The 15,784-nt window shown below is 45.7% G+C and overlaps 1 protein-coding gene across 1 annotated transcript in view; it reads right to left on the bottom strand.

The window, feature by feature from the left end:
• The window catches only part of OSBPL1A (oxysterol binding protein like 1A), a 243,314-nt gene extending 227,719 nt beyond the window's left edge, over positions 1 to 15,595 (bottom strand). The window contains exon 1 of the mRNA XM_075533000.1: positions 15,438 to 15,595. The gene's annotated coding sequence lies outside the window, so the exon portion shown is untranslated. The remainder of the gene's footprint in view (positions 1 to 15,437) is intronic.
• Between the last annotated feature and the right edge of the window lie 189 nt (positions 15,596 to 15,784).

The following is a 15,784-nucleotide window of genomic DNA, read 5'->3' as shown; positions in this document are numbered from 1 at the left end:
CATTTGGGTTAAGCTGATGAGAGGCACCTACAGGAGAGTGACCCCGCTGAAAGAGAAGTTGAGGTACTTATCACATCCTTACTCCCTACCCTTGGCCAAGAATGTCTGGAAATTGCTGCCTTTTTCTGTGGCTGCAGTCCTTGTGCCATGGCTCTAGTTCTCACAGGTCCCAGTAACACTGTTCTCCTTAACAGCTTCTTTTAATTCTGCCTGGCTGGTTCTCCATCCCTTGCGAGGGTACTTAACCTTGGCCAGCCTTCTCTAAATTTCTCTTCACTTAAATGCTTTGAGTGTGCCATTGGTTGCCGGTGAAGCCCTATCAGATCCATCGTTGACTATTGTCAGTTGCATTGCTCCACAGGGTTCTCTTGGCTCTGATCTTTATGGAAGCACCGCATCAGGCGTCCACAGAAGCTCTGGAACAGCACCCTTTCAACTTAGCAGCGGACCACAAATCGCTTATGTCACCCAAGATCCTCACTGTTGACTGCTACTGCTGTTAGGTAGCCTTGAATCGGTTCTGATTCAGAGGGACGCTACAGGCAAAGAAGCGAAACACTCTCCAGTCCTGCAGCATCCTCTCGATTGCTCTGTTGGAGCTCATTGTTGCAGCCATTATGTCAATCGATCTTGCTGAGGGTGTTCCTCTTTTTCGCTGCCCCTCATACCAAGTTAGATCTCCTTTTCCAGGAATGGGTCTCTCCTAATGACATGTTCAAAGGATGTGAGATGATGTCTCACCATCCTGGTTTCTAAGGAGCATTCTGGCTGTACTTCTTCCAAGACAGATCAGTTTGTTCTTTTGGCAGCACATGGTACTTTCAATATTCTTCACCAGCACCATAGTTCAAAGACATAAATTCTTCCCCCATCTTTCTTATTCAATGTTCAAATATCATATGCATATGAAGCAATTGAAAATATCGTGGCTTGGGCTAGGCTCACCTTAGTCCTTAAAGTAACATCCCCACTTTTCAACACTTTAAGGAGATCTTGTGCAGATTTACCCAATGCAATGCATCATTCAGTTTCTTGACTGCTGCTCCCATGAGCATTGACTGTGGACTCAAGCATGATGAAATCCTTGACAACTTCAATCTTTGCTCATTTACCATGATGCTGTCCATTGGTACACTGTCCATTTGTATACTGTCCATTGGTACACTTTTCTCATTTATCATGATGCTGTCCATTGGTACACTGTGAAGAATTTCATTTTGGTCTTCTGTGTTTTTTTTGTACGTTGAGTTGTACAAAAAAATCACTATTGTAGGCTGCAATCATTGATCTTCATCAGCAAGTACGTCAAGTCCTCCTCACTTTTTGAAAGTTGTTAATAAGCCTTCCTCCAATCATTATTGAATTCTTCATATAGCCCACCTCCTATGATTATCTTCTCAGCATACAGACTGTTCAGTACGGTGAGAGGATACAATACTGATCCATACTTTTGATTTTCAACTATGCAGTATTCTCCTTTCCTTTTTGTACAACTGCCTCTTAATTCATGTACAGGTTCTGCATGAGCACAATGGAGTGTTTTGGAATTTCCAGTCATCTTGGGGTTATTCATAGTTTCTTATGGTCCACAAGTTGCATGCCTTGGCCTAGTCGATGAAAATAAGTAAACAGCTTTCTGGTATTCTCTGCTTTAAAGATTCAATTAACATCAGAAATGATATGTACTATTCCACTTCCTCTTCTGAATCTGGCCCCAATTTCCATCAGTTCTCTGTCAATGTACTGCTGCAAGCATTGCTGAATGATTTTCAGCAATTTTACTTGCATGTGCTATGATAGTGTTCTAGAATTTGCTCATTTTTGGTCACCTTTCTTTGGAATGGGTACAAATAGAGATCTCGTCTCATCAGTTGGCCAAGTAGCTGTCTTCCAAACGTCTTGGCACAGACAAGCGTGTGCTTCCTGTGCGTCATCGTGTGAACATTTCAGTTGGCATTCGGTTCAGTCCTTGAGCCATGTCTGTGACTAATGCCTTCAGTGTAGCTTGTGCTTCATCCTTCCCATTGGCTTTTGCTCATATGGTTCCGCTTGAAGAGTTTGTCACACTTGTGTGTTACTACGCTGCTGTAAGTTATGTCATTGGTATTTTCAAGTACCAGGAGAATCACTCAAAGTGAACAGGTATTGGCCGAGCTTCCAGACTAAGAACAGACAATGAAAAATGAATAGGCTGTCTACTTCAGGGGAATTAGCCTGCAATACATGAAGGGATGATCTACCTATTGCAGATTAAATCTATAGCCATAAAATTTCATTAAAAGGATGCTAAATAGTTTCTGGCTAAGGTTAATGGCTTTGGATATCTTTATCTTCTTGCTCCATGAATTGCATAATATTTTGTGCATAGCACAAAATAAGAACTCAATAAAAACCTATTGAATTATACCAAACTAGTCAGCTTTCCATAGCTTTTTAAGATAAAGTACTAGGAGTAGAAACCAAGCCAACATTGACAGTGAAAATATGCAAATAGTATAAACACACACATCACTGCTATCGAAATACATTCTCCCCTAGATTTGAGAAGATGGTTCAGTGATTATGTTAAAAAATAAAAATTTTAAGTGCAGTAGAAAACATATCTACTTGAAATTCTTTAAAGTATTTTAATGAGAGGGAAAGAACTATATTCACTTTCCCCCCATATGTAGAGAAATCACAGTCTGAAAATTCAAACAAAAACTAAAAAGATGCTTTATAGTGGCTAAACAATGAAGGTGTTTTTAAAAGGTTTTGCCGGGTTCTGTTGCTGAAAGCAATACCAATCTAAACTGGCCAGGTTGAATTAATGCCTTCTGTCCACGATCTCAGGAGAAAGAAGGGGCGGAGTTACAATCTCAGAAACTCCCAGGGGCTCTTCTGCCTTGTCCTATAAGGTCCTTCTAAATCGGCATCGACTCCATGGCAATGCAGTCGGTTAGAGTACATAATCTGCTTCCAAGAAATCAACGATTGAAAGCCCTCTGGAGTATATTCTTACACAGATTGTCCCATGACACTGCTACAGTCCCTACAATGTATCAATCTTTTCACCTCTTCCATCCACCTGGCCCATTTCCATCCACCCTGTTTGCCTTCTCATCTTTGCTTTGGGTAAATATTGTTTGGTCTCATTCAGTTGATTGTTTAAAGGAGCACATTCCTCCCAGGTGTTATTGCTTATTTTAAAGGCCAATCAACCCCCAAGCTGAAAGGTGACTTCCAGAAGCAGCTTCACTGCGGGGCGGAAAGGGTATCTTGAGTGATAGTCTTGGAAGCCCTCTGGACTATGGACTATTTCTTCCTGGAGTTTTTGGGTTGGCTAATTCTTTGCTCTAGACAAAAAGTGAGCAGTACTTGTCACTTATCTAATGTTTCCTGAGAATCTACCACATGCTGGAGGTGGCTTTTGCTTTTTCTGTTGTTGGGGATAGTACAGTAATTCCATGACTTCATGGAGTTTACCTCATGATTGAGGAGTACACTGCAGTCGACAACTGTTGGGTATGGATTAGAGCCCAAACCCAAACTCTCTACTCTGAGTCAATTCTCTGTAGGGCAGGGGAGAGCTGCCCCTTTGGATTACTTTACAGGGGCAGAGAAATGTATCTTTTTCCCTTGGAGCAGCAGGTACGTTTGAATTGTTGACCTTTTTGTTACCAGCCCAAGTGGTAATGATATAATACAATGGGACGGGCGTGGGGTGGGAAACCACCTATTAGATTTTGGAGTTCTCATGTCTGAAACTAGGTGACTCTATGATCTAAATAAGATATGGAAAAGACTATTCTGTAATTATGTCTGAGCAGACAAAACCAGGGCATTGCAAACCACTAAAGCAGTCCAATGCCCCTCTGTTCCAACTGACACGAATGAGTGCAGCTTTAGGCCTACACCACTCCTTCTGTCTCTGAGAGAAGATACATGAAGAAACTCCAACTTAGAATCGCTCTTCTACTCCGAGAGTCTTCAATGCAAAGCAAATCCCTCTTCCTCGAGGAGATTCCAACTCTTAGCAACCCTATAGGACAGACTAGAACTGCCCTGGTGGGTTTCCAAGACTGTGACTCTTTACTGGAGTAGAACGTCTTATCTTTCTCCTTCGGAGCATCTGGTGGTTTCAAACTGCTGACCTTGTGGTTAGCAGGCCAATGCATAAGCACTCCACCATCATGGTTGACTCTGCTCCCCTCCAATGCCCAACAGAAGCCTAAAGCCCCCTAACAAGACTCTCACAGCACTTTCTTACTGAGCTGTTACCTTAGCCAAGCTGTGTGCTCACCCTTGCTGCCTCAAGCATCAACACACCAACACTGTCGGATTACTAGGGTCTTCCTGTGCCTTGATGATGGGCATCAGCCAGAGGGAGTTGGAGGGGGGCTTAATTAGGGTGATCAGAGTATTGAATGTGTGCTGAGCACTGACAGGGAGGAAGACAGACATTTGAGTACCTGGTATGCATGTCCAAATGTGAAGAGCAAACAGGACAACTTCATGGAGAAAAATTACCAGCTGTGTTTTATGAAAACAGAATTCTCTTACCCACGACACTCAAAGCTGTCTTGCTCAAGGGGATTAGAAATGTATGCGCTGATGGACAAATGTGGCGAGGAAGGCTGATGGTGCCCGGCTGTAGAAGGATATAACATCTGGGGTCTTGGAGGCTTGAAGGTAGACAAGCAGTTGTCTAGCTCAGAAGCGGCAAAGACCACATAGAAGTACGCCAGCCTGTGTGATCACGAGGTGTCGAAGGGATCAGGTACCAGGCAACAAAGAACAAAAAATCATATCATCGTGAATGAGGGGGAGTGCAGGTTGAGGACCCAAAGCCCATCTGTCGGCAACTACAAAGCGGTCTCAGGGAAGAAACGAGCCAGTCAGGGTGCAGTGTCCCAATGACCAAACATACAACTTTCCTCTAGTTCTTAGAGGAAAGCAGCATCACTCCCACTATCATGATCCCAATTCTACCTTGCAAATATGGCTAGACCAGAGGATGTACACTGGTACAGATGGGAAATGGAAACACAGGGAATCCAGGACGGATGAATTCTTCAGGACCAGTGGTGAGAGCGCTGATATCGGGAGGGTGGAGGTAAGCTGGGTTAGAAAGGGGGAACTGATTACAAGGATCTACATATAACCTTCTCCTTGGGGGACAGATGGACGGCAGAGGAGTGGGTGAAGGGAGACATTGGACAGTGTAAAGATATGACAAAATAATAATTTATAAATTATCAGGGGTTCATGGGGAGGGGGTAATGGGGAAGGAGCCACAGGAAGGGAGGGGAAAAGGTGAGGAGCTGATACCAGGGGCTCAGGTGAAAAGCGAATGTTTTGAGCATAATGATGGTAGATGAGCCAGTCAGGGTGCAGGGTAGCAATGATGAAACATATAATTTCCCTCTAGTTCTTAAATGCTTCCCCCCCCCCCCACTATCATGATCCCAATTCTACCTTACAGATCTGGTTAGACCAGAGGATGTACATAGGCAAAGATAGCAACTGGAAACACAGGGAATCCAGGCCAGATGACTCCTTCGGGGCCAGTGGTGAGAGTGGCGATGCCTGGAAGGTGGAGAGAATGTGGGGTAGAAAGGGAGGAACTGATTACAAGAATCTACGTATAGCCTCCTCCCTGGGGGAGGGACAGCAGAGAAGGCGAGCGGGGGGAGACATCGGACAGTGTAATATATGACAAAATAATAATAATATATGAATGATGAAGGGTTCATGAGGTAGGGGGGAGTGGGGAGGGAGGGGGGAAATGAGCAGCAGATATTAAGGGCTCAAGTAGAAGGCAAATGTTTTGAGAAGGGTGATGGCAACAAATGTGCATATGTTCTTGATACAATGGATGTATGTATGGGGATAAGAATTGTATGAGGCGCCAATAAAATGTTTCTTAAAAAAAGAATAAATGTATCCTTTAAAACAAAAAGGGAATCATGATGGCAGTGGGTGTGCAAATGTGCTTGACACAATGGACGTATGTATGGACTGTGGTAAGAGTTGTATGAGGCCCCAATAACATGATTTTTTAAAAAGAAAAGGAATGGATAACACCACAACAGACCCAACTGATCTAATGAAAAGATGAAGGGAACACTATTAAGAACTGTCCTCCATGTCAATAAAACTGCTGTTAAAAAAAGAAATGTATGGGCTGAAACAATGGCTATACTTTACACTGTAACCGTTTGAAGGAGTGTCTGGTTTATACCTAACTGTTTCAAGGTGACTAGGCTCACTGAGACCACTATGCATCATAACTTCCATTGAAATTTATTTTCAGAAAATAATCAAAATTAACAAACATATCCTGCTTTTAAAATTATTGAATGTATCCTGCTTCCAAGGCTGAGGAACATATCCTGTTTTCAAAACTTCAGAGATCTTATAGCTATGACTCATTGACCTTGTGATTGTCTCGTGTTTAGCATAGTTTTGGTTACGGTTGAATATTATTAATATTTAAACTGATACCTTTTCCTTTTTTCCTAAATATCAACCAATCAGAAATTTGGTTCCAAGTTCCTGCTTACTCTGTGTATGATAACTTTGAGAATTCTGATTTAATTGAACTCTCACTTACTTGGTAAAGGACACATTGCCCAACTGCAAATTATCTAGTAAATCTGAATGACAATCTGTTTTGATGTTCTGACTTGTTGTTTTTGACACGTGTGTCTTATACATTTTAACAAATTATCTTATACATTCATTTGAACATTGATTTTGTGTTAAGGGAGGAAGCTAATCTATTTTGAGTACTAATACTTTGAATGAAGAAAAACGTCTAAAGAAAAAGAAGTGTGAGGTGTCATGTAAAGGTGGGAGGAAGTCTTGAATAGAAGAGGCATTCACTGCACGAGAACCTAGAGTACACTGGCATCCTTTGCCTTCCTGAGACCCCTCACACCAACTTTCAGCCAGAATCCTGCTCTTTCTTGGCTGTAACTCAATCCTTGCTAATGTTTTAACAGGTAAGTAAAAGCAGAACTGATGACTATCCTTTCTGTAAGTATATTCATTAAAAACAGGCTGGTTGAAAACCCAAATACTAAAAAGTTAGAGTTAGTACTTTTGGAAATGGGAACTCACACCTTAATATTGGACCAGAAACAGAAATAATGACCCTGAACTACTACCCTGAGAGGAACATGAAGCACTGTGGTGTTATTAAATACAGTCCAAGCCCACTGCTAAGATTTCTACTCCCACAGAGTTAGTCTCAGAACCCCGCCCCCAGGCTGTTCTACCCTGTCCTGTAGGGTTGCCATGAATCAGATCAGCCTTACTTGCACAGTGAGCTATGAACAACCCTGAGAAATTTAATTAAACAAATTTAAGAAGTCAGTTGACCACACACTCATTTCTGTGGGATACAGATATGGACACATTTCGCTGGTGATCAGTGAAGTACACCGCACCCCCCATGGGCCTGGGGAGTCGTTCATACTGCAGGATGCCCATACTTCAGAAATGGGAGGTGGTCGCTTCTTCAGGAGATGAGTTCAAGCACCACACAGCAGGCATTGCCCTCCAGTTTTCTTCAGAGCCCCTGAAGTCAGGACAAATCTTTGGTGCCACTATTTTTTCCAGCTACTGGTTATACAATTGTCAGGATTTTTTTAATCATTTTATTGGGGGCTCATACAATTATCACAATCCATACATACATCCATTGTGTCAAAAACATGTACATTTGTTGCCATCACCCTTCTCAAAACATTTGCCTTCTACTTGAGCCCTTAATATCTGCTGCTCATTTTCCCCCTCCCTCCCCACTCCCCCCCACCTCATGAACCCTTCATCATTCATGTATTATTATTATTTTGTCATATATTACACTGTCTGATGTCTCCTCCTGCCCTCTTCTCTGCTGTCCCTCCCCCAGGGATGAGGCTATGTGTAGATTCCTGTAATCAGTTCCCCCCTTTCTACCCCACATTCTCTCCACCCTCCAGGCATCTATGTGCATCTTCTGGTCTAACCAGATTTGTAAGGTTGAATTGGGATCATGATAGTGGGTGGGGGCGGGAAGGAAGCATTTAAGAACTAGAGGAAAGTTATATGTTTCATCATTGCTACCCTGCACCCTGACTTGTTCATCTCCTCCCACAACCCTTCAGTAAGGGGTGTCCGGTTGGGTACCAATGGGCTTTGAGTCTCCACTCTGCACTCACCCAAATTTTCAATATGATTTTTTGTTCCTGATCCCTTCGACAGCTCGTGGTCACACAGGCTGGTGTGTTTCTTTCATGTGGGCTTTGTTGCTTCTGAGCTAGATGGCCACTTGTTTATCTTTGAGCCTTTACGACCCCAGGCGCTATATCTTTTGATACAACTGTCAGTTAACCTCTACAGGCAGCAGCATTATTTATGGCATGTTAGGACATTAAGGATTTCCTCCTTTGTCTAATCTCCTGCTAATCTTGTCTGTTGTTTCCTTAACAGAGCTTCTCCACAGATCTCATCCTTTAATATCCTGCATTTTAATCTTTCTTTGTAATGTTAATCGTTTTTCTCGACCATGAAGGGCCCAACTGTTGTCCAGATGTATGAGTGGCACAAAGAGAGACTGTAGCCTTGGCATTCTTTGTCCCATAGCTGGCGACATGGGCTTTCTACATACTGGTGCTGGAGGAAAGACTCCGTAGTAACAGTGTACCAAGCTGGCTTGTTCATATTTTGTTTCTTGAATATTTTAAGGACACAATTTTGTAAGTGAAATATTTTAGTACAGATGTTAGGGTAACTCAATGCCACATAGCCGAATGTTACAGTGAATACTAAAGCAACACAATACATGTATCAGATTGGGGCCTGGAGAAACCTCAGTGAGAGAGAGAGAGACACTGAGTTCTCAAACAAACCAAGCTCGCTGCCATCGAGTCATTTCTGACTCAGTCACCCTTAGGACTGAGTAGAACTCTCCTGGGGATTTCTGAGACTGTAAATCTTTATGGGAGTAAGCGCACGTCTCATCTGCCTCCTGAGGAGCGGCTGGTGGTTTCTAACTGCTGGCCTGAAGTCAACGCAACACGTAACCCACTGCGCTGCCAGGGCGACTCCAAGAGAGGGTCACTGTGAGTCAGAACAGTGCGAGAAACCCAATGAGCTTACATGTCCAAGCAGTGTACTAGGAGCAATACCCGAGAGAGAATGTGGTAAGAGCCTCAAGAGGCTCAGAGTCACCAGACAGGTGCCAATCTGATTCCCAGGTCCAGGAGGAAGGAATGGACGGAAAGGAAGCAGGGCAATGATGAGGAATCGCTCCAAGTAAGGTTCAGTGCTGTTTTCAGGGAGCCCTGGAATCCAAGTCACCCAAACCGAGGGGTGTCCCTCCTCGGGGATGGGCCGGCCTTACTCACTGCACTCTTGGCTCAGAAGTTGGTCTCAGTGCCAACAGTCAAGGTTTGAAACGTTCTTGGAAAAAAGGAATTAAACAAGAATGTAATTTTCCTATGAGCTTCTTGCTGCCCCCACACAGATTTCTGAGAACAGTAGCTGGGGACCTCCATCAATGATCCTCATAAGACTCTCAAGTTTTAGTGTGCATACAAAATCGTCTGGGAATCTTATTAAATGGAGAGTCAGTATGTCCGGAGTGGGGCGTAGGATTTGCACATCTCACATGTTGTGAGGTAATAGGACTTTATTGGTCTACACACCTCACTTTACGTAGTACACTCTTCATGAATACTCAGAAGCCCTTGATTCAAATCATCTGAATCGGCTTATGGAGAACCTCTCTCAGGCTTAATCTCTCATTTCCTATCTGCTCTCTCCGTTGCAAGGAGCCCTGGTGGCCTAGCAGGCTATGCCTTTCGATGCTAACCACAAAGTCGGCCGTTCAAACTCACCCACAGCACCTTGGGAGAAAGATAAGACTAAGTCTCTGAAACCCAAAGGGGCAGTTCTACTCTGTCCTGTAGGGTCGATGAGAGTTAGAATGGCCTTGATGGCAGGGAATCCTAGAGTTGAGGTTAGATGCACACAGTTCCAAGGTAGGGCTTTCCATTCCAATAACACATGCCCTGCTTGCTTCTAACAGCACAGCTGTCAACTCCCTCTTGTCACACCGCTTGCACATCCCTTTATGGCCATTTCTATACATTTTCACATAGGCATTCATTTTTGGTGCCGAGATGGCTAGAGGGTTTTGGTTCTCAGTGATTTCAGTAACATTCTCTTCCCCTTCCACGTATTTTTTTTTTTTGGACAGTTTGCTTTTAAGCAAAACCAGTTTCAAGGCCTCTCTTGCAACCAAACTGAGCCCCAAGGTCCATGATGCATACAAATCCTCCTACAGCCAGTCAGCCTATCTCCTTTCCAGGTGTTGACCTTGAGGGATTAGGCCACGTGTATCTACCCCCAGGTGGAAGCCCTGAGGGCTAGTAGTTGAGCTGCTAACCACAAGGTCAGCAATTTGAGACCACCAGCCTTTCCACAGGAGACAGAGGGGGCTTTCTACTTCGTAGAGTCCAGAAACCTACAGGGGTGCTTCTACCCGGTCTTATGGAGTCCCTGTGCGTTGTAACCGGCTCGATGGCAGCGAGTGTCACTGAGATCGCCGCAGGGGAACGGAAAACATCTACAGTTGTTCTACCACCATGGAGCTCCATCCATCCTCACATGGCTCCTTTCCTTAGTTCTAGGTGGCGCAAATAGTTAAGTGTTTGACTACTGGTCAAAAGATTGGGGTTCTGAATCCACCCAGAGGCACCATAAAAACCCCATGGTGCTCGGATCCACTCTGCAGAGGCACAAATACATTCCCTAACTTGCTCTAGCCACTGACTGCTCTGTGGCTCTTAGCTTCATGCCAAGATTCCAGGTCTTGCGGTGTCTCTTGAGGTGGATGAATTGGCCTTTGGGTTCCGGTCCTGAGTGGAGGCTGATTTAACTAGGAGAGATCACCTGGAGACCCAATGCTGACTAAACCCCGGGAGGGGGTGGTGAGGCCAATATAAGCCTGGGAGGAGGCTCTCTGGAGAGTTTGCCTGGGGAGTGTGAACATTCTGTTCTCTGAGGGAACAGTCTGTCCCTGGGAGACATGGAAGCTTTGTTCTGTTCTGAAGAACACTAACTCCCCACCCCCACCCCCATCTAATCTTTATCTCTGTGGGGAGGGGTCATTCCAGGGGATAAGAAGTTAGGAAATTCTTAAGAAGAGACCCTGGGCCCTGCAAAGGGCAGAGCCGAGAGACACAGAGGCAGAGACCAGCAGAAAGCAGAAGCCGGTGTCGACCACTGCACAGAGCAGGCTGAGTTTAGAACTAGAACTTCAAGGCAGTGACAGCTCTAGAAGTAGCAGAGACCAGAATTGGGCCTCTGCAGGCACAGAAACCCCACTCAGCGCACAAGGAAGCCTATCTGAGTCAAGAGGGGCAACCCAGCACCCAGGTGTGGGCAGAAGGTCTGAAGCTCAGAGGCCTTGTCCTCAACCCTGGTGCAGTCCATGTAGAGGCTGACCTCGGAGCATGTCTGCTTCAAGCTGTCATGACGAGGCTGCTACTCAAGATCTGGACCAACCACGAACCTGCCTGACACCAGTAACGTAAGAATAAAAAACTGCTAATAGAGACAACACTGCCCGTTCCTTATGGCTTGGTGCTCTCCCATTCTGGAGGCATCTGTGTGCACTGGTGCTGCCGGAATGAATGTGGTATTCTCATTAGTGAAGAACCTGGCAGGCGCCATCACAACACATTTGTTTTGTTTAAGCCACCTGTGAGCGCATGGCATATGGCAGACAGCGGTGCTCACACTTGTGTCTCAAACCACGGGATCTTTTCTTCAAGGAAAGCTTTCGGCTGCTCTGGTTGGAGCAGCTGGCTGCCCGAGCCTGGGCTGCAGTCCGAGCTCAGGACGAGATGAAATTTGAGGTGCTCAGGGACCTACATTGTATTCTTACACATTCTCTTGGAAGCTGTGGGGAGCACGTGATGGCTTTGCAGGATGAAAAAGGCAGGAGAAAGACTTGGACTTTTGAAAGATCGGGGCATAGAGGATGATGTCAGCAAGGTCGGGGGGAGGGGCGGGCTGGTAGAAAGACCAGGGTAGAAGATTTGAGGGCTGTAAGTGCCATCTGGGCATTGGGATCATCCGAACATGGTGCTGGGTTTGGGGGCTGTACAGCTCATCTCCCAATGTCAAGCCTAAGCTACTGTTGCAGCTGGGGGGTGCTGGGGCTGCAGCCATGGAGTGGGGCACACAGGAAGAACAGGTTTAGAAAGAAAGAAAGTTCAGTTTGGAGCAGAACTCCGTTTTCAGGAGACATTTGGCCAAATGAGTGTGAGAAGCAGCCTATCCTGGCTTCCCAGGCATATGTTAAAATTTGCAGACCATTCTTAGCCTACGTTGAGAACTGATTAATACGAGCTACTCAGAATGCATGCTAAGTCTCTATTGGTCGAATTGTCTATAAAAATCTTGATTGTTCCCACTGGGCCCTCCTGAAAGTGGATGGGTTGTTGTGCACGTGGTTGTAGCCAATACTGCTGTCCTCTCTTCAAATGGCTCTTCGAGTATCGGGTTTGGGGGCCTTATGGATGGTTTTATGAATCTGGCCACATGTTTGAGGTCCAAGAGGGAGGATTTTGGTGTCTTTTGGAGGGGAAAATGTAATTCGCTTTTCAAGCTAGCCTAAATGAAGACTTATTAGAGGTCCCATTAGGAGGCAATAGGAATAGAAAGATTAGCATACTCTGCAGCAGGTACAATGAGCAGGGTACTGCGAGGTCTGGAAACGGAGCTACTGTGCAGTCCACTGGACCTGCTGTGCTGCACTGTAACCAGGGCTGCCTGAGCTTTGCCCCCGCACAGCCCCTTTTCACGGAGACATTTGCAACGCGGCAACTGCTGCCTCAAACACCTCCAAGTCATTACACATTTGATTTTCAATTTTTGGTGTTTGCACGTCAGAAACTTTTTATTGTTGCCAATTTTTTTTCGAGATACACCCCCCCCCACCCCCTGCCACCAAATTTAAGTAAGGGATTTTGACCCACAGCCCACGCAGGTTTGGTTGAATAGTTAAGTCATGCAGTACAATGCTTTAAATGCTGTTTGAATATGGTGGCTTTTGAATCAGGCTTTAAATTCCTTAAAGGGCCACTGGAAGGCAGGGACAAGTGGCTGAGACTTCAGGTCCATCAGCACCATTTCAGCCACAGCAGCCTAATCTGTTTCACCTAAATTTGGACAGAAGCCAGGGGGAGGAAGGACAGCTCTGTAAGATAGACAGCTACCCTGGGTTAGGATGGTAATTGTGGAGAAGTGCACAAGGTCAACCCCCTCAGGATTCCCGGGCAAAGTCTCCACCTGGAACACAAATACCGTATCAGAGGGACTGCAGCATGAACTCTGGACTCCCACTTGGTTGGAAGGGGGACCTTGAAACTATTTTTGCTCAAGAGGAGAATACATACACTGTCCCAACCAAGTAATTCACAAACAAATGGAAAAAGGGGGAAAGAGGATATGATTTACAAAGGACTGGAGCTCTTTAATCCCTCTCCTGGTGCCAAAAAGAATGTGCACAAGCAGATGGATGGAGGCGATCATAAGAAGTGTGCAAGTCGCTAACAGTGAGGTTGGAGGCAATGAACTACATACATTCCTTAAGATGGCTTGGCTGCATTAGTTTTCGGCCCATGTTCTCTCAGAATGTCTTTTCTACCATTCTTCAACTAGCTGACCTTCTAAAATGTAATTGAAACAGTCCTTTCAAAAAAAGGCCCATATAACAGAGAAGGCCTATCTTTGTGCTACCAACCCCAAATAGAACTTATACCTAGTCAATTTTATTGGTAATTTACTTTTGTCCTCACTGATCTTAGCTTGTTGAAAGAAGAGCAAGGTATTTGATGTGTGCACAAGGAGCTCTGGCGGTGTAGTGGGTTACAAGTTGGGTTGCTAACCACAAGGTTAGAAGTTCGTAACCACCAGCCATCCCTCGAGAGGCAGAAGCAGCTTTCTGCTCCCATAAAAATTCACAATCTCAGCAACCCAAACGGCCAGTTCTATCTCCTCTGTCCTAAACTTTGAGGAGTATCAACTTGACAGCAGTGAAGGAGAATGTTTGGCATAATAAAAAATAAGAAAACTCACTGGGTAGAGCTGCTCCTATGAGTTTCTACAACTGTCACCTTGTAAGGGAGTGGAAAGCCTGGTCTCCTACAGAGCCAGCTGGTGGTTTCAAACTCTTGACGCAACATATAACCCACCAACCAGTAAGCCACTAGGGCTCCTCTTACCACAGTAAGAACTTCATAAATGTCTGTTGGATTAATAAATTCACAGGGCTTATACTTAGGATCCTCTCAAATCAGTGCGTATGGACTTCTTAACAAGTACTTAGGTAACATACCCCTGGCCTATGGGAGAACTTTTAATGGGGAGCCCAGAAAAGACCAAGAGCAAAGAGAAGCGGAGGATTCCCTGGGTGGTGTAAATGGTTAACATACAGAGCTGCTAGCGGACAAGCTGGAGGTGGAGTCCACCCAGAGGCAAATCCCCCCAAACCCACCGCCACGGAGTTGAAATCAGCTCACAGTGACCCTGAGGAAAGACCTGGAATCATCTACTTCAGAAAAATCCGCCTTTTGAAAACACCATGAGGCTCACGGGGCTACTCGGGAACGCCTGTGGTGACTAGGAATTGGAACAGACTCGACCACCCCCATTATCCTAAGGAAGGAAAAAGAAAGTTCGTGTCTGGAGTTTTTTCCTGCTTGTGTGGTTAGGAAGTGTGGTAAGAGAAGATGGAATGCGTACATGGGAATTATTTCTCCGTGAGGTAACTGAAATAACTCACCACACTATACTGAGTGGGGGGCGGCGTAGAAGTGACACGAACGGATTGAAATGTTTGGCCCGATTTAACAAAGATCCTTAGGGTGACGAGCATACTTAGTGTCGCATGTGAACGCTGTTTCATAGGTTTACCAAAGGCGCCCTTCAACGTGGCATTAGCTTTAGGCTGTTAATAGCAAGGCCAGTTGTTGGAATCCAACCAGCTGCTCCATGGAGGAGGGGGAACGATGTCTCTGCTCCCATACAAGTTAGAGCCTCGGAAGCCCTCGAGGGTTCTACTGGGTCCCCTAGGGTCCCTCTGAGTCTGGGTCAACTCCGATCGATCGCTGTGGGTGGACTGTCTTAACACGCCAGCGAAAGCGATCACAGGACAGCCGTGGATGGGCACGGCTTTCCCGCGCGCTTTTAAACTTGTCGCCTCATCTCACCAGTTATCTTTTCTTCTCTTCCTCGTAACTCGAGCCCATCTTTGTCAACACCATACAAAATAACTGTTCGCAGGTCAGAAACAAACCCAAAGGAAGCAAAGCAAAAGAAAACCCCACCCCACCCCAAAAGAGAAAAAAAAAAACACCCCAAAACAAACCAAAATGAAAAAAAAAAAACCCTGCCTTCAAACGCAGACGAGTGTGGGGTCGTAGACCGCGGTCGGGGTCCCTTCCCGGGACTTGGTGGTCAATTCGACTCTCGAACGCACGGCTCCGAGGGGGACGATGACAGAGGCAGCCACCCTGCGCAAGCCGAAGCTCCCAGCCCCGGCGCGATCCAGGACAGCGAACTTGGAAGGCGTCTGCGCGCAGAAGGCTTCGCTCGCGCAGGGAGGGAGGGAGGGAGGGAGGGAGTGTGGGCATGAAGCCCGGGCAAGTGGCCCGAGCCCGCGTCGCAACCCGGAAGCGCATGCGGGCGGGCTGCGGAGCCGCGCAGTTGCAGTTCCGGGTCAGGCCAGTTGTCGCCTGCG

Source organism: Tenrec ecaudatus, chromosome 15 (genome assembly GCF_050624435.1).
Source record: "Tenrec ecaudatus isolate mTenEca1 chromosome 15, mTenEca1.hap1, whole genome shotgun sequence".
Taxonomy (NCBI): Eukaryota; Metazoa; Chordata; class Mammalia; order Afrosoricida; family Tenrecidae; genus Tenrec; species Tenrec ecaudatus.
The sequence above is the reverse complement of the archived record's forward strand: the minus strand, read 5'-3'. Positions and strand labels throughout refer to the sequence as shown.